Below are 21887 nucleotides of genomic sequence, written 5' to 3' on the forward strand. Positions count from 1 at the left end.
AATGCCTGAGGCTCTTGTCTCCGCTTATATCCATTAGAGGTAAAGCAGGGCTGATTACAGGGAACACTGTACTTCTGATCACGTCAATGCGCATAGCTAGCAAGCGTTCTGGGGGCAGATTCTCATCTCATTTGCATTGGTGCAAATCAAGAGTAATTGAGTTATGTCATATTGAGAGCAGGAGAACTGCCCTAATAGGATTTTCTGTCTCAATAAAGATATTATTAAATTCAGCTAGTGACTCTGTTTTGTCACTGTTTTCCTTTGGTTCTGCGCTGATAAGTCGTGTTTAGCTTTGGTTCAGAACGGAGCCCAGAGCGTGTGCAAAGAGAAGGCCACTTAAGAAAGAAACACTGTTGAGTCCCAGTTCTGGGACCAATTGTTTGCAGAATGGGCTTGCATCAGTTGCTCCTAAACCAGATTTTTTCTAGTGAGTCACGTACCTGTCTGCTGGCCCTAATCAAACCCAAACCCAGGGGAAGCCAGTAGCCTTCATGTACCACGATCACTCATCACAAAAATGGGTGGAGAGAAAAGCAACTCATGCAGCAGACTGACATTAAGCTGAGAGATAAAAGGCAGTCTTTTTTTAAAAGAAAAGGACCAGCTTGAAAGATGATTTAAAAACAAAATTCTTCACGTGACCCTTTAAGACAATATAAGCCCCTTTTTGTTTCCTGCCTATTTCAGCCTGTTCCTGGTCAGGAACGCCACAGCTAATAATTGTGTCAGAAAACCTTCCTGTCTGAAAATGATCTCTTCCTAATGGATAGATGATTCCATATGGTTTCATATGTCATAGATGGAGGGAGAACATATTGGACGACTGGCCACAGCTGGCAGTTCGTGTTAGTGCCATATGGATCAATGTGTGAGCTCTACTGCATTGTGTATTTCAAGTAAACCATTTATCTAAACAGGTGCTGACCCAATAAGAATGCATTTTTATGGTCAGACTTGTAGCATACACTGATATGAACCACTCTGTGCACCCCTCCTTTTTCTGCAGCTCAAACAAGACATTTAGGTATGAATTTACTCCATTCTGCATAGCACTGCATAAGTCCATGGCTGTCCACAAAAGCACACCTGGGCAGATCCTTTGTAAATGAGATCAGAATCTGGATCTCCTGAACTGCCTGGATATTAGGAGCCCAGTCTCCAAAACCATTTCTGGGAACCAGCCTGAGATATTCACCTCCAATAGATATTGCCATATCACGCTCAGGAGACTAAAATCACCCCCTTTTTATGAGGCTGTATAAATACAATATCATTGTATAAATACAATACTTTCCCCTCTCCTTGAGCTACTGTGCTCCTTTCCTGCTCCCAGCTGAAATTTTTGCACTCCTTTTCTCTCCAAGCCATAATCGCCTCTTTGTCTAAACACGCTTCAAGTTGGAATTCCTCTAGCTTGCATTCCTAATATGTGTGGTTCAAGGCACTTGCTGACTGATTTATGCCGGGCTTGTGCGGCTCCCTTGGAAATGGAGCAGAGCACATTCCATCCACCTGTGTAATAAAACCAGCCCGTGCATGGTGGGGGCACTCAAACCACAGTAGAGATAATCTTCACCTAAGTTTTGATGGAGTTATCTGTCTAACTCCATCACATGTTGCGATTGTGTGTAGTATTAAAATCATGCCTGAGGAACAAGCCTTTGTGAAAAAGTAGTCTCTAATTACGTTGTTTATTCTAGATATCTGTGTCATTGCCAGCTCCAAAAGGCTGTGGGGTGAGGGAAGATGCCTCACCTGCATTTCCGTGCAAGTATTTTCATAAAAGTGCAGCCCTCTGTTAATTTGGTTCCAGCATCCAGACGGTCGTAATCTCAATTAAACTCTCTAGGCTCCTTCCTCTCCTCCCGTCTGTTTTACAAGCAGTGTAACCCTCTTGCCATCATTGCAGGAGGTAACAATTTACGTGGGAGAATATTAGGTCAGCCCAGGGTTAAGCCAATGTACAGGCAGAAGCTCAGACTGGTAATTTCATTAATGTGATGTGAGTTGGATTCCCATCACCCTGAGCCTGTACCATGCAAAGGAGCATGCAAAGGAGCAGAGATTTGGCTTGGGTAGGGAAATTGGGATTTCTGTGTTGGTTGGAGGCATGAGCCTGACAGCCTTATTCCTGCCGAATAGATTCACATCACGAAGAGTTCAGTCCTGGCTCCTTGCTAGGTGTGAAAACAGTCAGCCTCAACCCAACAGGAAGAGGATGGTGGCACTAATTCTCATCTCCCACCACCTACCAAACCGTACCCACAACTGAAGTGTGCATTCCCTCGCTTCGGTTTGTTTGTGCTCATACATTCTAAACGTTAGTTAAGCTTTCACAGCGTAACAGTAATAAGGCCGCTTAAATAGCAAGTTCTCAGCTGTGTCTGGTGCACACTGTGCCGCGAGAGATTAAAAAGAAAATCAGAAAGTGCGTGACGGAGATTAAGATGATTCTGAATCACTGTGTATAAGACTGAGTCCCCTTTGTGCCTCTTATCTGCTGTTTGAAGTACCGTTACTTAAGCTCAGTGTTAGGGGAAAAAAAAAAAAATTTAAAAAAAGCCTTTCTGAGAGGATGTGAGAAGCCATTTCAAAAGACGACGCCTCTCCAGTAAATAAAGCACAAAAGTTTCAGGTCAGCACTGAAATGGTGGATGAAATGGAGTTGCACCCGAAAGAAAGCTTGTTCATCCAGGAGGCTTTCAAATCTCCTCGCTGAGATAAAGAAGATCAAAGTGTTTAAACACGTTGATCCACTACTGAGGAAAATTTAGTGCTGGCAACAGAGAGCAGCTGCAATACAGCCAGCGTGTCTAAACTCACAGCAGGGAACTAATTGCTCCTATGGATATAGGTTTGCTTTACAAAAACAGGTCTGAAGGAACGCCGTTCCCATTCACAGGAAGGAGATCTATTGATAAGGGGCGAAGTGCAGATCTCCAGTATGCAGCAGCATCAGGAGGGAAGGAGCTGCTGGGAGGAGAGCTGCAGCCTGGGCAGGGGGTGCGTGAGGATCCTCTGCTTTTACTCAATGTCTGTTGCACGGGGAAAGATCCTATCAATCTGCTCAAGATTATAGCATTAGCTTCAAGCCCTCCTCAAGACATATTAAATAATGAAATGAGGAAGAATAGCTCAAAGTCGAACCGTAATGATATTTATACAACGTATTGCACTGGGGGGATAGCAAGGAGGGTGGGGTTTAGTCATCAGAGAATTCAAAATTTTCCATAAAAACTGAAATATTATTTTTATATAAATTATTAATTGGGTAGGGAGTGGAGAATAATGAAGTTGGGTATACATTAACAAAATAATAATGCAGCTAAATACTATTCCTGGTACAATCACAGCTGTAAAATACTTTAGAGAAGTGGTGGAGAGGCTGCTGTGGAATCTCACCCAGTAAACTACTTGCAGTTCTGGCACTCAGATGTGTTCCTGTTTCATCAGGGGACAGAGTAGAAAAGCCTAAAGCACGGGCTAGTGATAGGGCTTTTTCCCAGACATAGGAGTTGTTTCTGACAAAGGTAGAAACTGAATGTAACTTTTGCATTTGGATGTGAATATCAAGATATTTGAGTTCTTCTGTGTACCTAATACCTGAATGTTTTTTTCTTATCGTAAAGGATATTAAGAAAAATGCTGGGACTCTGATCCAGGGTGCCTTCCTTGTAAAAGCACAGCCTGTAATATCGTCATTGTATTCATCAAAAAGTGAAAGCAGCTCAGCCACCCAAGCCTTTCCAGTTGAGGAAAGATGTTTTTGCTCTAGGAGGAAGTTAAATACTCCCGTGCCAAGTCATTACAGTACAGTGCAATATGCCAACCTAGCTCCAGTGGTTCACCTTTTTTGGTATATGTAGTTGTTTTGATAACAGCAAATTTCACTCAGTGTATATATATGGTATGTATATGTATATAGATGAAGAAATATTTCTGTGTGTATGCTCCGCCACATAAGTAAAGTGCATGCTTTGACCTTTTTTAATACCACCTTATCCTTGGGACATTCCAGAAGCACCTAAATTATTCCCCCTGGGCTCCCAGCATAGTCAAAGGAGGGAGAGAAGAGCATTCAGAGGCCACAGATCTCTGCTGCTGCCACAAATGAGAACCTTTTCAGAGCTGCCTCCTTGATTGCTCCTTTGCAGTGGGGACCCTTGTTAAAGCCATTCAAATGTCAATATGCCACCGGTGCATTTTCACAATTCTCACCTAAATGCAGGAGGTAAATTCTTCTATGGTTTCCTGCGAGGACATCACAGCATGCCTACATTTGCTGCAGTGTGACGGCCAGCAGGACAGGCTGCTAAGCATGCTGCAACAGGGTCGACAGCATGTGGTGGGCTGCAGAGAATGAATACAGCTACAAATTTATTCTCTGATGGATTAAAGGCTTGATTCATGGCACCTTGTATCAGAACTATCTCACCTGATCAACCTGGCGGCCCATCCCAGCAACTACATGAGGTTTTAATTGCTGAGAAAACAGTTTTTAAAAATATTTTAAAAGATTATTTAAAATCCATTTCATGTACCATTAATTTGTTACTATGGTTATACTGGGAAATTTTGTTTGGCACACCTTGTTAATCAACGGTGTCTGGCATGCTTTATGCTTATTCTACTCTTAAATTTTCAAGCAGTTGTTTCAATTGAGTTTTGTAGAGGAAATATTTATGACAAGTGGGATAAAAACATTGCAAGAAATTGCAATCTAGCAATAACATGACAAAGTTCAGATATACAAATAACTTACAAAATGACCAGATAGCATGCACAAGGTGATCCACAGGAGTCCATGGGAAATGTGAGGTCCACACAGCTTCATCCACAAGTGCCAGACTTTCCTAGGGTCAGGTTTTCCATCTTTCACTTCAAGAGCTGTGCTCCTGTAAACTTCTCAATGTCAGCTTACCTACCCACTGGCAAAAAAACAGGGGCAGCAATTACCCTTCATTGCAAAGCATTTGAAGGGCTTTGGATTATATAGATCAGCATTGGATAAAGGGAAAGATTATTGCTTCCATTTAACAGCTTTAACGAAAAGCGTATTGATGGTAAGATTATGTTTTATTGTTGGTCAAGCCTGTGCTGAAAGACCTGAAGCATTTATAGGACAACAATTATAGAAACATCTGTTTTGAACTGGGAGACATACTGTGACACATTTCTAGGCAATAAAGGAATTCTTTCTTCTACATGGATATTTTTAATGCACAGTTCAAATGGGCCAGGAGAAATGATTTTTAGTCATGAAAGGAATCCAGCAGAAAAAAATAATAATATATATATATACATATGTATACATATATATACATATATATATACATATATATATATACATATATATATACGTATATATATATATATGTATATATATATGTATATATATGTATATATATATATAAAGTATTTTTCCCCAGGAAAAGCAGTAGCAGAAAAAAAATGAAAAAATGATCCAGGACCCAAAAATATTTTATTTTTTTTTACAATACTCCAGGATTATTTTTTTTATTTTTTATTTTTTGGAGGTTCCCTTGCACAAAAGACATATTCTAATGCTTTTAATTTAACAATATGGATTAGAGCATTTTAAAGCAAATTTTGTAGTAAGCTTTAACAAAAGGTTTTATATGTGGAGGAAAACTGGTTTCTAAACTGCTTAGCCAGGCTTGATTGGAAAGGCATGTTAATTTTAAGGTCTGTAAGTATGTGATCAACTTCACTGTGAATGAGAAGCTGTTGCTTTTTGATACAATTGTTCAGCCAACCTGAAATCTAAGTTCCATGGATCAAATTGCCACAGCAGAAGCAACTCAAAATTAACATTGCTACATTTCTGCCCACTTAAATTGATGCACAGGACCAGTTTGTTTCTTCCAGTTGGCCAAAAATGGGAATTCTGCCCTCAAGTTCTTCTGACTTCATAAAATAAGTTAAAATAAGGTATTTAACTAGCTTAATATCAGGTCAACTGTGATGTTTAGGTTAGTGTCACTAATGATATTACTAGTTAGCCTTTGTCAAGGCAACGTTGAAAGTAATAGCTGTAGGAGCAGGTACTCATTTGCACAGTAAAAACACAGCTTGGGGTGGGACTCCTTGGTGATCAACTTGTGCAACTAAAAATTAAGGCAGCTGAGTGGGTCTAGATTAATAGTTTCTTAGCATATGCATGCATGAGTAGATGTCTAAAGCTAAATCTGGGATGACCAAAGTATATGCAAGCAAATGAAACTGAGATATAACATGATTAAAATAGAAGGTGAAAGCCAACTTTTTGCACAGAATGTATCTGGTTATCTTATGATAAGTAAGGAAGAAGAGCTTAGTACACAAAGAACACAAGATAACAATCATATGATGAACATTAAAAAGTAATTCTGCAGAAAACCAACAGGACACATTTCACATCCTTTACTTCTGCTACCATTTCCCAGAAATCCAATTTTTCACATGAAATTATTACATATTGAGAAAATTATCTTAATTCTGAGAAGCCTCCACTGTGTAGCCATTTCCAACGTCCTCTATAAGTGTAGCCCTGCAACTGCCTAAAAACCAGCCTCACGCTTCTTAAAATAAAAATAAATAAATAAATAAATAAGAAATAAAAATAAATAAATGTTAAAAAAAAAGTGAAAATAAAATTAAAAAAAAAAAAGAAATAGATAATGGCAGAGATAAAATACTGTAATATGACCCCTCTGACACTATTGGAACAGATTGGGATATGCAAAACACTCACTCCACTGGGATCCATCCTGACTGATGAGGTTCAAAACTAACTTGATGTGTGGGCTAAAAAGAAGAGGTGCTTTGGGAAAGGGCAGATCTCTGGGCTTAACTGTGCCAGCAGATCCTCCCCTAGGATGGCTCAGCCTGCACTCTCCATTCTCTCCCTCATTTCCTTTTCAACCAAAAAGAGGGATGGATCACAGCCCTTAACTCTTTCCCAACAGAATTTTTGTATGGGGATGACGGCCCCTCCAAGTTAATCTCATCACTTGCTATGGGGTGGTTTAAAAAGATCTCCTGTGCTGGCTTTTCCATGTATTTCTAGCCAAGGACTGATATTGTGGATGATGATCACGAAGATAACTGCAATTTGTTTTGCCAACGACAAGCTGTCAGTGTGTGGCAATGAAACGGTAGGCAAAGGCCAAAAAATATTTCTATGCAGGGCATCAGTTTGGTGTGAAAAGAGAGGATGTGCAGGTTTGGAGCATGTTTGAAGTGGTGGTTGGGCTTCAGTCACTGCAAAGGAATATGCTGACTTAAAGACATCCTTTGACTTTGCTGAACCCAACAAGACTCTCTTCTGCTTTTATTTGATGCTTTTTGGAACATGCCTATGATCTCCAAATACATCAGACATGTCTTTCCATTCTCTGTGGGGGATCAAAATAATGAGGGGTTGTTCTGTAAGCTGGGCTTCGTTTGGGAGGATGATTTTCAGCTCATTTCCACGGGCTCTGTCTCCACTTTCCGCCTCACTCTGCCTAGCTGCTGTGCTACACAGCAAATCCCCAGCAATCATTTAGAGCTGAGGGTGATAATGGAAAAAGAGATGGAGAGAAATGTGCAGCGCAGAGGCAATCAGAAGCAGCAGTGACCGGTTTATGTATGTATGTATTTATTTAATCCTGGTCGTAAGTGCCTCCAATTCATCAGTTTGTCCCCATTCAGCCACTGCGCTCTGAGGGAATGCTTAACTTCAGGTACATATTGAAGCTCTGCTGAGTTCAGTGAAACTTAAACACGTGTGTGATGGTAAATATTTCCTAAAATCATTATTCAGGATGGGCTGGACGAGATAATATCTCTAAGTACTTTGCAGGACGCTCTACCACCAACTCAGCAGACACAGAAACAGGACTAACGTGGTTCTTTCCAGAACCTCATGGCTACTCCATACATCCTTGGTGAGGGCACAACCATGGCCTCCTTTCCTCACCCTCCTGAGAGCAACCAAGCCATCTGTGACCATTTCTTGTGCTGTTGAGAATGGCCTTAATTACTGCCATCCCAGGGGGAAAGGTTTCTTACACAGTAGACACCATTTCATTAGGAATTCATTTGGTACTACAGCAATTCAAGGGCATCTCACCTGCTGTTAACTCAGGATGTACCAAAGCAGCAGGTTAAACTGGGAAAAGCTCTGTGAATTCCAGTGCTGAACACTGGAATTTAGTTGCTATTTGAATATATGATACATTTGGAAATAACACATCTAAAGAAAAAAAAAAAAAGAAAAAAGAAAAAAGAGCAAACACACCCCAAAAATGATACAACCATCAAATGTCTGGATTAAAGAGCACAGGTGGCAAGAAATTTTTCTCTCCTTGTGTATGGTCCCTGGTGCAGATGCCTTGTTTTCACAACACTGATAATGAAAGCCTTTTTACTTTTGGATGCTCTGTAGGATACAGTGTAATACATTAAAATAAATCATTCCATCCTATGCCTGTTACAAATGTAAGCTGATGCCCCAAATGTCAAGGTGCTCACTTTGATTAATCAATTAATATTGCCAATTTTGCTAACAATGTTGAGGATAGGAACAGTAGCGAAGAGGGAAATGCTGGCTTGATGCAAAGATATAAATATATAGATTAAAAAAAATGATATGTTTGTATAGGTTTAGGGATAATATTCTTTCAAGAAAGAAGACATTTCCATGGTATATCTGAAGTGATGTAGATCTTTATGTACTTAAGGAAAAATATGACTTTTAGTACTAAATCAATCAGCTGGATCTGTGTTTTAGTAGATAAACAGCATTTTTTCCCCAAATTTTAATGTATTAAATGAATTCAATAATCATCATATTTGAAAAGACATTCATTTCAACTGCTGTGGAAAAAAAAAAAACTTCTGATCAAATCAAGAGCATTAGCTTCAAGGCCACCCTTCTTCCTACGAGACAGGAAGTATCTGTGTGATAAATTAACTATGGGTGAATGCGAAGTCTTTAATGAGAAAAAACCATGCTCTGTTGAATTCAGCCTTTCATGTGAAAGATGTTTGGGACCTTACTGAAAAGAATGTGTTAATCAAGAGAAAAGCATAATTACTGTCTTGTCAACAGACACAAATGGGAAAGCCTGGTGTAAATGAGGTTGAAATTAACTCCAAAAAATACACAGAAAAAGATTTTTTCTGTAAGGATTTTGGAGAGCTTGCTTTACACTGCATGGTGATTTATGACAATTGGAATCTCACTATTTCTATAATTAATATTGCTGGATGCTTCCTATTCAGAGGAATGTTAATCATAATAATGCAAATGGAAGTATTATTGCAGCTATGCCTCAGAGTTCATATTTCATATTGAGCCAAAGGTTCAATATTCAGCATCCTTCTCAATGGAGCATTCACATTGTATGGATAGATGAATGTGCACCAAAGGTAAAATAACTGAATTAATATAAACCAGAATAATATGTCTGGCACAGAGCTTCCCATTTTCCCATTTTGCTGTAAGGTCCTGATTGTTCAGGCTTTTTAAACCAATAATAAATTATTGCAATGCACCGCTAATTGCACCTCACTGAAGTTGTGTGTAGTATAAATTGCTCTGGCGATGGACTTAGATTTAGTTTCTTGTGCTTATTTTTAGCAACTCAAAGGCAATTCATTTCCAGCTGGGCACGTTTAAAAGTTTATAGCGAAAAAATGTGTAATTACTTCCTAATATGAGAAGAATATTGGTGACAAACTTTTCATACTACATGTCTTTTAGCACAAAATACATTAATGAAAAAGGCAGATGTAATAGCAAATATGAATTTTGATATACGTTTAAACAATATGACGAATATTTGTAAATTTTGCTCCTGCAAATACTTTCCAAATTTTCTTCTTAGTGTTTTCTAATTCCCTCTACACTCCCTTACATCATTTCTTAGCTCATGACTGGTTTCTTTATGACTGCTGATGTTCCTGGAAATATATGATCCTTTTCCTTTTTCCTTCTTCTTTTGATGCATGTGTGTGTGTGTTTTGTTTTGTTTTTTTTTTTTTGTAAGTATTAATTGGTGGTGGGGTGGGAAACAACAGAATGATCAAATGATCATCATCATTTTTTTAATACTGCTGGCTTTTATTAAAAACACATAAACTTGAAGTTTCTGAGAATATTTTACTGTTGATTCAGAAGCATTAACTAACCTTTCACAACGTAAACAACCCAAGTAAATTAAGACCATACTACAAATGTTTTTCCTAGCCCTTTCCTCTGTACCAGAGAAGTGCTTTTTATTTTCTTCTGGAAGGAATATAACTATCATATTAAAGCTGTCACATCAGGATGTGACAGTAAAGGAAGCTGTGCAGACAGATAGGGTGAGACCCTACATTTTGGGGAACAGAAAATTGCAGTAATATGGCAGTGACTGGAGCATAAATGCCCATGACATTAGTATCATTTTGTTGGGTAAAGAGAACAGTTCTTAACAAGGGAAAACATTTTAAAGGTTGAAGATCTGGGTTCAAATCCAACACAAATTTCCTGTAATACAGGAGTTTTAGTCCAGGTTTTCAGAAATACCTCAGCACCCAGCTGAGAGACGAGGTGCCTGAATAACTTTCAGGACCATATCCTAAGGATATTGCTGTATGTCTTATTCTATAACCCTTAGTCTGGATTAAGGGTTTATATGCTCTAGGTACCTGATGTTCCAATTTTTGGCATTGCCTTGCACCTTGTCACGTTCAGTCTTTCAAAGTAACATTCAAATAGCGATACAGATATGTAGATATAGCTATTTAAGCATAGATTCTCAAGAAGAGATGAACTCAGTTAAATGTTCCATTTTTTTGGGTTATTCCAGAATATGCAGGTAGTTATGGCACAGTAACTTCCACAAGAGAAGCGTAGGTGCAAAAGCAACTTTAACCTTTTAATTTGTAACCACAACTGCTAAAGCAACACAGCCAACCTCCTTATTCTCTCTGTGCTAGAAGTTATTGACAAAAGTAGTAATAATATCACTTCTCTACCTTGATGAGAAGTTTGAAAATATACATATTTGAATAGTGAGAAGCATAGATATTATGGTGTTGAGGGACCATATTTGTACCAGAGTCCTGAGAAAGGAGAAGGAACAATTTATTCTCACCTCTTCATCATTTTCAGATCTCTCAGAAAAGCGTTCTGGTGGGTGATGACCTTTTCTGCTTTTGTTTTCCTTCTCATTGAAGTGAACGTCAGCAAGAGAGGAGATTCATAAAATTAATTCAGATTGGCTTAGATAAGGACCCTGTGATGTTGATTAAAAACCATCCACAGGGCCATTAGCAAAGTGAGATAATAAATGAAAATGTATTGCATTGCATGAGTTTTCTAGTGGGGGAACATCAGCGAGCAGTTTTGAGTCCAGTCGTCTTTAAACATCTTCATTCATTAGCCAAAAGACAAGAAAAAAGTACGTGTTAATTAGAATCACAGATGATCCAAATTGGGAGGTATTGCATAAATCAGTGAAGATAGATTAGAAACCTTAAGCAGGAAATGACAAAATGAGATGCAGCTTTGAAAAATGCATGTTGGGGAGAAATAATCTGTACCAGGACACAATCAGCAGTGAGGAGGGTTGTTCAAGAAGAGAAATTAATGGGAGGAAACTGAAGGATGTGGCCTATGGAGTAAAGGGCAATCTAACAGCGCAGCTATTTAAAGGCAACCTTTGCACCTTTTCAGTGGAGAGCTTGGATTTAAAATTCATTTACAATTGGCAAGATTAAAAGGTCAATGTAGTTTTGGACCGTATATGCAGAAACAGGTTGCCAAAGAAAGACACGAAAGCCCACCTCTATAATAGCCTGCTACCACATCATTCATGCTTATTAATTTTAATCTTCTTCCAATTCTGAAAGACTCTGTGCACTAGAATACATGAAAAATGGATTCATATCAAGCAAAATGGGTAGCCTGGGAAAGCTGCTGGCCCTCGCAAATGTGGCTTTCGATGAAACCACCCCCATCAAGCTACCACAGTCTCTTGTCCACCCCCTCAGTCTCCATGGGACTGTGTCACCCTGAGACAAGGAAAGGAGAGGGGGCATGAGGCTAATCAGCTAACGACAGATGTAAGAGAAGAGCAGAGCCCTGGTGCTGCGTTGCAAATGCATTAGTGTGGGCCAGCTTCCAAGGGAGCCACTTTCTTTGAACCTCCTGCTTGTGGCAGGGCATATTTTTCACACAGGAGTCATTACTTTTAAGCTGGGGCTCTTCAACACCACAAGCAGCTCAGATAAGACAGAACTTACTGATGTGAGTGGAAATGATGAGAAGCTTTTGTCTAGGACCTTAGTCATTTCACTTTAACAGAGGTAATAGATTTAAGGAAGGAAATATTTGGGGTGATTACATAAATAAAAAATAAATTACAAAAAAATATCTTTCCCCTTCTGAGGACTCTAAAACCACACAGAACAGGAAAGGAACAATCACCACGTTACTCAGAAGCCCTTGAAACTACAATAGAGGAACTGGTAAATTACTCCCTTGGCAAAGGGATGGATATTTGCACAGTTAGCCAAGGACAGGCATTTAATTCTAAGTGCTGTACAGAAAGCCTTAGTTCATATTTAACAAACACATTTATTTCCATGGAATGAGTAAGCATAACCCAGTACAGTGCTGATGTGACATTGCACTAGGAATCGTGAATGTATAGGTGACTGTTTTATGTGCCTAACTATAGAAAGTTATTTTAATTCATTCAGCATAGCAAGTAAATTTAAAAAGCGCTTAACAAAACACTGACTTTTTTGTTTGTTTGTCTTTTGACAGGTAGACTGAGAATAACACATGTCCAGGTTAAAACTGTATCCTACAAGAAGTATTTGATGGATTATTCCTAGATATTTCTCAGAAGGTAAATACAAAAAGTGAGTACTAATCCCAGTATCTGGGATGCTTTAATTATGCTTTTATTATGACAGTTATAGTGTTTCTTGTACAGATTTCTCTGACTGGAGTCATGAAGAATTTCACTGATTTCTTTAGAATATATCTACTATTGTTCTGAGTTTAGCATTGTTATCTGATGTTGATAATTTTCACTGATGTCAAAATGTGAGTCCCTTTCAAGGAGTCATTTTTTCATGAAAATCTGTACTACGCACTATAGAACATAGAAACGTATGGGCATGTGACAGGATGCTGGCATTGTCCTCTCTGATGGAGAAGGAAGGTTGCTTGTGCTCATGGCTAGGACTCCTCAAACTGAAAGAAAGCAACATTACAGCTGCTGAGCACACACACACAAAAATAGAGAAAGTAGAGAAGTAGAACCATGAATTACAGAATATCTGAGGTTGGCAGAGACTTCTGGAGATTGTCTAGTCCAATCACCTGCTCAAAGCAGTGTTACCTAGAGAAGGACACTGAGGGTTGTGTCCAGCTGGGTCTTGAATATCTCTAAGAATGAGGAATCCACAACGTCTATGGGCAATCTGCTCCAGTGTTTGACTGCTTCCCTGTAAGCAGTTTTTCCACTTCTCAGATGGAATTTCCCATATTCCAGTTAGTGCCGATTGCTTCTTTTCTAGTCACTGGGCACCACTAAGAAACATCTGGCTCCATCTTTTTTAACCCCTTCCCCCATCAGCTTTCATGCACATTCATAAGAGTATGCATAAGAGTGTGCATTCATAAAAATCTCATTCTGAGATTTTTCTCCTAGGGACTAAACAGTTCCATCTGACTTATCCTCTCCTCAAAAGAGATGCTCCAGTCTCTTAGCTTCAAGAGTGCGTTGCTGGTTTATGGTCAGCTTGCCAGGTCCGTTTCTGGCAAGTTGCTTTCCAGTTGGTTGGTTCCAGCCTGTAGTGGTACCTGGGATTACTCCTCCCCTGGGGCACAACTTGACATTTTCCTTGGTTGAGCTTCAGGAGGTTCCTGTGGGCCCATTTCTTCATCCTGTTGAGGTCCCTCTGACTGGCAGCACAACCCACAGATGTATCAGCCACTCTTCTCAGTTTTTCATCCCCTGGAACACTTATGGGTTCAGTCTGCCTCATCCATGTCATTACTGTGAGAATTTAATATATCGGAGGCAGTATCACCCCCTGGGGTATGTCACCAGTGAGTAGCCTGCAGCTGGGCTTTGCGCTGCCGATCACAAATCTTTGAGGATGGCAGTTCAGGTAATTTTCAGTCCAACTCACTGTCCATTTATCTGGACCATACTTCATCAGTTTATCTATGGGGATGTTATGGGAGACAGCATCAAAGCATTACTAAAGTCAAGATAAACACCATCTACTACTCTCCCCTCATCCACAGAGCCATTCATCTTCCTGCAGGTTGGCTAAGCATGACTCCCACTTCATAAATCCATTCTGACTACTCCTAATCACTCTCTTGTCCTTCATATACTTTGAAATTATGTCCAGTATTATTTGCTCCATCACCCTGGGGAGGTGACCAAGATGAGGCTGACCAGTCTCTGGTTCCCTGAATCCTCCTTTTCCACTCCCTGAAAATAGGAGTTACAGTCTTCAGAAACCTTCCTTAGTTCTCACAAACCTGAGAGGAGAGGAGGAGGAGAACTTTTAACTGGCAGTTTTGGAATCACTGTCTTTAGATGAAAAGTCCGTGTTTTGGGACTTTGAAAGGACAAGAGGAGGTTGGAGAGAAAGGGACAAAACAGGGTAAATGGAAGGTTCAAGAAGAGAGACTAAGAAGGTGTTGCAACTCAGATTAAAGAGTATGACAAGGCAAACAGAATAGGAATGGAAAGAGAGGCATAAGGGGAGTCTTGTTGTATTGAAAGAAACTGGTAAGGTCCTGTACATAGAGTGAGGTGGAGACAGAAAGAATGAGGGTCCCCAAGGACAGAGTAGAGATCGAACAAAGTTTTCAGAAAATGGAATTAAGGCTGGAAAACAAGAGTGGATTTTAAGTGGGAATTAGGATGGAAGGAAAGAATGAATTAGCAGTGGAGAAAGATGGCCTGATAAGATTTCCCCCCAAGGATGCTTCAACTCATGAGAGAAATAGCCAGGTGTGTGGATATTTGGATAATGGATACTGAGACCTAAAATAAGAGTCTAGTAATCCAGTCTTCCTGTTCAGGCAGTGGGAGAGCACTGCATCTCTTTAAAATATGTAGTCCATTCTGCACAGGATTTGCTCATAGAGAAGTCTCTCCCTCTCTTTCCTTGTAAACTACTGTCTGGGGCAACCAGGTGCTGAATTACACATGGCCATTGTTGAAAGCTAGAAGGGATGAATACAGGCATTAACATCCCTAACCCTTATTTCTCATCTGTGACATGGGGTCAAAGTTTCCCTTCAATGCTTATCTTCTTTCTTTAGATTTTAAGAGCTTTTTATGTGGAAGGTGTACAAACAGCATCTAGCACTACAAATGAAGGCTAGGACATCTACAGGCTTCTGCCATATGCAGAAGCAGAATGTTCACCTTACCTAGAAAGTCTTGATGGAGAGAATCAGAGAATAGAATAATAGAATCATTAAGGTTGGAAAAGACCTCCAAAATCACCTGGTCCAACCATTCTCCTACCACCATTACCCACTAAGCCATGTCCCTAAGCACCACATCCAACCTTCCCTTAAAAGTCTGTTAATAAAAAATCATAGAATATCCCAAGTTGGAAGGGACCCATATGGATCATCATAAGTATGGTGAAAGAAGTTCTGAAACTCATAATCCTGAATATAAAATTATTTTAAATGAAATCAATGCATAACTATGTTGACTAGCAAAATGAAAAGGGAGTGGTTAGTGAACACCTGTGCTTTAATCACCAGCTCTATACAAATACTGACATAAATAATAGGAGGCAGTTCCCAAAACATGATAACTCTGCCTGCAGGTTATGTCTGGGAGTACATATTTGTTTACTCTCTGGGGAGGAACCAGTTTCTTCTATATGGAGTTAGATTGTTTCTCTCCATAATAACAATGATCACTATGAACAAACTGAGAATTCAATTTGTCTTCTATGTATATAGGGCTGATATATATGCATATCTAGCTTACACAAATTAATTTTATAGTAGGTTGGGATTTAGGTTGATTGGAAGTATTAGGGCTAGCATGACCCAAAATGTATCTGTAGCCAGCATTCACAAAGCTGAGTTCTGAATAAGATATCACTCCAGAAGAGAGACTATGCATCAAAGAAAAAAGAAAGTATGAAAAATTAACAGAAAAATCAGTGTTTCCAAAGTCAGTTCCATGTTACATGGTAACAATATAATGAGGTGACAACCTGCAGCAAACTGAATTCAGAGAGGAAAGGGAGAGGAAATCTCTAAAATAAAACTTCCCAAATTGCTGGTAGTCACTGAACATGACAAACTCTGTTTACTAAGGGATATGTAAGTTCACAGGGCATATCTAGATGACTTTTTATTGAAGGTGAATTATTATTGCCAACATAATCAGAAGAATAATTTAAAAAAAATTGCTACTCTTTTTTGCTTAACATTGATGAATTTAATAACCTTGTTGCTGCCAGCATAGCTGGTTGGTGACAAAAATCAGAGGGACAGTAACAGACCCCAAATAAATTATTTTCTGTGGAATCACAGCATTTTTTCCTAGTTACGTCCAGCTGGGCAGAGGAGCCACCCATGCCAGCTGTGTGGCAATCAGGTCTGCACCCCAGGGAGCCAGTCCATAACCCCCAGCAAGTACACCATGCTGTTTCTTGGTCCAGCTCCTTGCTGAGCAGAATTCAGCTGAACTGAGCTGGCAAAAGGCAATGCACACAGAAAATGAGTACAAGAAGTACAAATAATAGGTGCTATTATTTCACTGTCTCAGTAAAATGAATAAAATGCCTCGGGGTAGGTAGAGTATTTCTCAGGGTGCTTTTCAGCCAACATCTTTGCTTTGGAGCAGCAAACATTGATCTGGAAACAGGCTGATTCCCAGAGTTGCTGCTCATCTGCAGCTCTCAAAGGCAACTGAGGTTCATTGCTGAACGTCAGACTATTTTTACTCAGGTGAGGAAAGATGTTATTAGCTGGCTGGCATGAGGTTCCCCAACCTGAAAAGACTTGCTGTTGTTGTTGGCTTTCATGCCATTGTACTACATCCTGTGCACTCTTCTCTTCTCCCATCTATTTTCCTATCAAACCACAAAGCAACCTGCATGTATTTTGGCATGTTTACAAACAAACTCTTTTTATGAATATAAGTTTTTGGGAAAAAAAAAAAAAAAGTCATAAAAAATCCCTCTGCCAGCTAATTAGGAACTGTTGTGTAATGTATACATCTCATCTAATTTTCTTAAGTCTCCTGTTTTCTTAGCCTTGATCTACCTGTCACAGGATCCACATGATGCATTTTCTCATTTACATTATAAATCCAAGATAAGTGCCTTTGCCAACTATTATAAATGTATATCTATTTACAGAGCAGCTAACATGTTGGGCTAGTGATGCACTTGAAGCCCCCAGGTGCTACAGATATAAAGATGTTATATAATAATAGGGAGCAGCTCATTCTCCTACAAGGCATCTTGTTTCAACCCACAATACAGAGAGACATTCATTAAAAAGGTTCCATTCATTTAAATCAATCTGTCATGCAATGTTAATTAAGCATTAATTGATACTTATTTCTCTAAGGCACCAGATCATCATTTCTCTTGAATAACCCCTGAAGTTTGGCTCACAATACTGGAGGAAGAATGGAATGGGCTTGTCTTTGTGACTACTAGAGGCATCATTTATTTATTTGTGCATTCATTCACTTATTCATTTTTGCTCTCAAGTGCATCAGTCTCCATAATCCCCTCCCCTCCCATTATTTGCCAAAGGAGGAACTGGCAAAACAATAGAAAGGATGTAATTAGTAACTTGGCTGTGGGGTGCATGGAAGGGTGGGCATAGAAACCAGTATGAAATCAGAAATTTAAAATGAGAACCCTTTGTATGCTGTCAGTCAATCATTTTCTCCCTGTTTAGATTTGTAAGTGAATTGCAGCTGTATTTCTTGGACATATCAGCATTTGTTTTTCTTTTGGTGTGCTGCTGGAAGCTATTTTCAGCCTAGGCTTCATCCCTCCTGTTGTGACACGCAGGAGATGTGACCTCACACCCTCCACAGAACTGATACACAACAGCGATGCCATAACAAAGATCCCATCATTACGCTGTTTGGAAAAAGATGTAACTTCATGGCAGTGGAACTGCCTTTAGCTGTGAGCATGGAGTATCTCAGAGAAATCTTCCCCTGGGGATACTTATTGCTCATCCCCTTGTAGGTTTAATAACATACCATAATACCATAGCATCTTCCCTCTGAAAACCGCGTGCTGTTTGGAAAGCATTAATGACATTATGCTTAACCCACAGCCTGCACACCACAACACCATTTACACATACCACCCACCTCCACCAACAGGCAGATTCATCCAGACGCTCTAAGCATGTTTTTGCTGCTTTCAGGATCTTTTCAAGTTTCTTGCAGGGTTTCCTTATGTATCTCTGTGTGATCCTACAAGGAACATTACAGAGAGATCTAACAGTGCCAGCTTTGCTATAGGCCCTCGTGGGAACCATGCACCTAGGGATTTTCAGCCTCTCTACTTTTCGCTCATTTGTGTTGGCTGAGTTAAATTTATCCAGTTTGTGGTGAAGTTTTCAAATGCCCAGGCTATACTTGTTTTAATTTACAGATCCTAATTAAACGTTGACTGATAGGGTGGGAGGATGGTGGTAAAAGGGAGTGAAGTTTGCTTTGGGGCATGCAAGCATCAGTTACCATTCTGCAGGAGAGCTTAGAATGTTTCTGTAGGAAAAGGCAGAGCTCTTTCATTTAATTGTAATGCTAATTTTTCAGTTGTGTACGACACTATCCTTGACTCTGCTGCTGGCGTTTTTGCACATTTTCTCACTGGGGTTAAGAAAGCACTGCATATCATAAGGCAAAACAAATGGGAAGGTGAGTAGGGGTATTCATCTCTCAAGCAACAGGATAACCCAAAACACAGTAGTGTGGAGAAATAAATGAAAGGGAGGTATAGGATCTGTCTTCACCTGGTACTAGAAAGGACCCTTGAGTACTGCTGCTACAAAACTGTTCAACATGTATTTAGCTCCTGTGAAGAGTCCTATTAAGTCTTAACATGAAAGACAGGATGAAATAAGGAATTCAATTTTAAATACATGTAAACAGATAGGATTCTTCTTCTGAATAGGTTTTATAAGAAAAGCATAGTATTACTAGTAATAATAATTAACAATCATGAATCTGGTAAGGTACACGTGCCTTTGAAGTAAAGGAGTTGCTTTTTTCGCTGTCTTGCTAAATAAAGGTAGCTTATTTTTCTGCAATGGATGTCCAGAAGTTATGACTTTCATCTGGTGTAGCCAAAGAAGCTTATTCTTTATTTTAACACATTTAACCTGTTATTATGAACAGGCAGTCTGAGTCAGCTAAAAGCACTATCCTGAAAACTTACTATTAGCAGTGCATTAACCCAACGTGTCCTCGTTGGGAAAGATAAGTAGATTAGATTTTGATGCAGAGATCAGCAACTCTGAAATACTGCTCAGCTCCAAAAAGACAAGCAACAGTAGGTTGCAGCTTTTGTAAAGATCTTACATATCTAAGTGAAACAAGAAATACAAGTGCCTCTGAGATCATCAACCCAGGTATAGAAAATCCAAAGTCTGGACAAATGTTTTTTTTTCTGAGCTGGACATCTGGCTCGTGCAGATTTGATCATCTCTGCATAATGGAAACAATTTGTTTTCTCCAAGGATTCCTAACAATAAGGTGTTTGTGAGGAGGAGGAGGGGGATGCATGCCTAAAGCATGCACTCAGATCTGCAGAGCATTCAGCATCAATTTCTTGGAAAAACAAAAATTTTCTTGGCCTGCCTCATGCAGAGTTGCTGCCCTGTTTAAGGCAAACATACAATTCACCTGCTATCCTCAGTTTTCAGTCTGTACTGGGGAATTGTCACTTTTAAGTTGTAATTACCAAGCACCAAGGAGTCCTTTTCTGTCAGCCCTTCAATGACAGAACAGGGGAAGCTATCCTTGAAATTTCTTTACAGGTAAATGTGGAATATTCTGCTTGTTTTTACAATATCTTAACATAGATTGAAATGGAATGGAATGGAATGGAATGGCGTGGCGTGGCGTGGCGTGGAGTAGAGTAGAGTAGAGTAGAGTAGAGTAGAGTAGAGTAGAGTAGAGTAGAGTAGAGTAGAGTAGAGTAGAGTAGAGTAGAGTAGAGTAGAACAGAACAGAACAGAACAGAACAGAACAGAACAGAACAGAATCGAATCGTTAGGTTTGAAGGGGCCTATAAAGATCATCAAATCCAACTGCCTGACCACTTCGGGGCTAACCAAAGTTCATCCATATTGGGACAAAATAGTTGTTGGGCTGCAACAAAAGTGCAGCTGTGTTGGACAGTGCTCAGTTGCAGGATTTGCTCCAAGTGGCATTCCCATTGAGATAGCCACACTGAAAACGATGAATGTGAGATGTCCTTTCTGTCCACAAAATATCATAAAAGCAGAGAACAGTTTGGGTTGGAAGAGACATTAAAAGATCATCTAATTCCAACCCCCCTGCTGGCAGGGACACATCCTCCCGTCCCAGGCTGTTCCCAGCCCCATCCATCCTGGCCTTGGGCACTGCCAGGGCTGGGACACCCCCAGCTCCTCTGGGCAGCCTGGGCCAGGGCCTCACCACCCACATGGGTGACTTTCCTCCTTATATCTAATCTAAACCTACCCTCCTTTACTTTAAAGCCATTACCCCTTGTCCTTTGGGCTTGGGATTGCCCCAGCCCAGGTGCAGGACCTTGTACTTGGCCTTCATGAACCTCATGAGGTTCACACAGTCCCACCTCCCAGTCCTGCCCAGTCCCTTCTGGATACCATCCCTTCCCTCCGGCATGCCGACCACACCACACAGCTTGGTGTCATGAGAAAACCTGCTGAGGGTGTTCTTAATCCCCTCTGACCATGCCACTGTGAAATACGTGATCTGCAGCCATAGTTGGTGGCCCTGGTGAGGTGAAAGGACATTTTAGCACGTCTGCACACATGCCACATGCTTACACAGTAGGCCATCCATGACTCTGAGAGTCTAAGGATCAAGTTGCAGCCTGTAGTTTACCATGTTTCTTTTTTTTTTCTTTTTTTTTTTCAGTGTAATGGTGTGACATTTGCCTGGGAAAACATTTGCTGCAATAAATCTCATCAAAATCTCAACCAGAATCTCATCTATTGCTTGACATTAATTTTGATCCTTTCCATCACAATCGTCTCCCTGCAGGTTTCATCTTTGTGCTGGGAGATGGGGATTTGCTCATTCTACTCCACCACTCTCCAAGCAGCCTCTAAGTGTTAAATGATGGCAGGGCACTGAAAAAAATAATAATAAATATATATATATATATATGTATATACACATATATAGTTAAATGCAGTGGAATAATTTCTACCTTGTTACCTTGTTCCACCTTGCTTAAACCACTCTGATTCCTTTAACCAAGTCCTTGTGGCAGTCTGTCAGCACACTTACCCCACCATTAGAAGCTTGCAAAATCTCAGAGTATATCAATTGACAGGTGTGTAACTGGTGCTGTTTTACCTGTTTGAAATTGCCCTGCATATTTATGCAGAGCCACCTTTGTTCAAAGTGTCTCTTGGAAAGGGCATTTTCCCTCTCCCTCATATTGCACTTTCCAGCCATGGCAAAAGCAACAAGCATGCACGCAATGAGAGAAACAAAAAATGCATATTCAGTGGTATTGTCTTCTGTTTGGGCAGGAATCTTGTGTAGCTACAGCACCAAGCCTTCCAGGGAAGAAAGCAGGCAGGAGATCTGCTTGGGAGGCCAAAGAGCTAATGGCATCCTCAG

The 21887-nt window shown here is 40.0% G+C and overlaps 1 protein-coding gene across 17 annotated transcripts in view; it reads left to right on the plus strand.

The window, feature by feature from the left end:
- Window positions 1-21887, plus strand: part of TENM4 (teneurin transmembrane protein 4) — a 1639674-nt gene that overhangs the window by 1237278 nt on the left and 380509 nt on the right. For 14 of the 17 annotated variants that reach the window (XM_072032862.1, XM_072032864.1, XM_072032863.1 and 11 more), the window contains one exon: window positions 12809-12906. The gene's annotated coding sequence lies outside the window, so the exon portion shown is untranslated. The remainder of the gene's footprint in view (window positions 1-12808; window positions 12907-21887) is intronic. The other 3 variants (XM_072032868.1, XM_072032867.1, XM_072032870.1) reach the window with 1 other exon arrangement.

The sequence above is a fragment of the Anas platyrhynchos genome, chromosome 1, assembly GCF_047663525.1.
Source record: "Anas platyrhynchos isolate ZD024472 breed Pekin duck chromosome 1, IASCAAS_PekinDuck_T2T, whole genome shotgun sequence".
NCBI classification, from domain to species: Eukaryota; Metazoa; Chordata; class Aves; order Anseriformes; family Anatidae; genus Anas; species Anas platyrhynchos.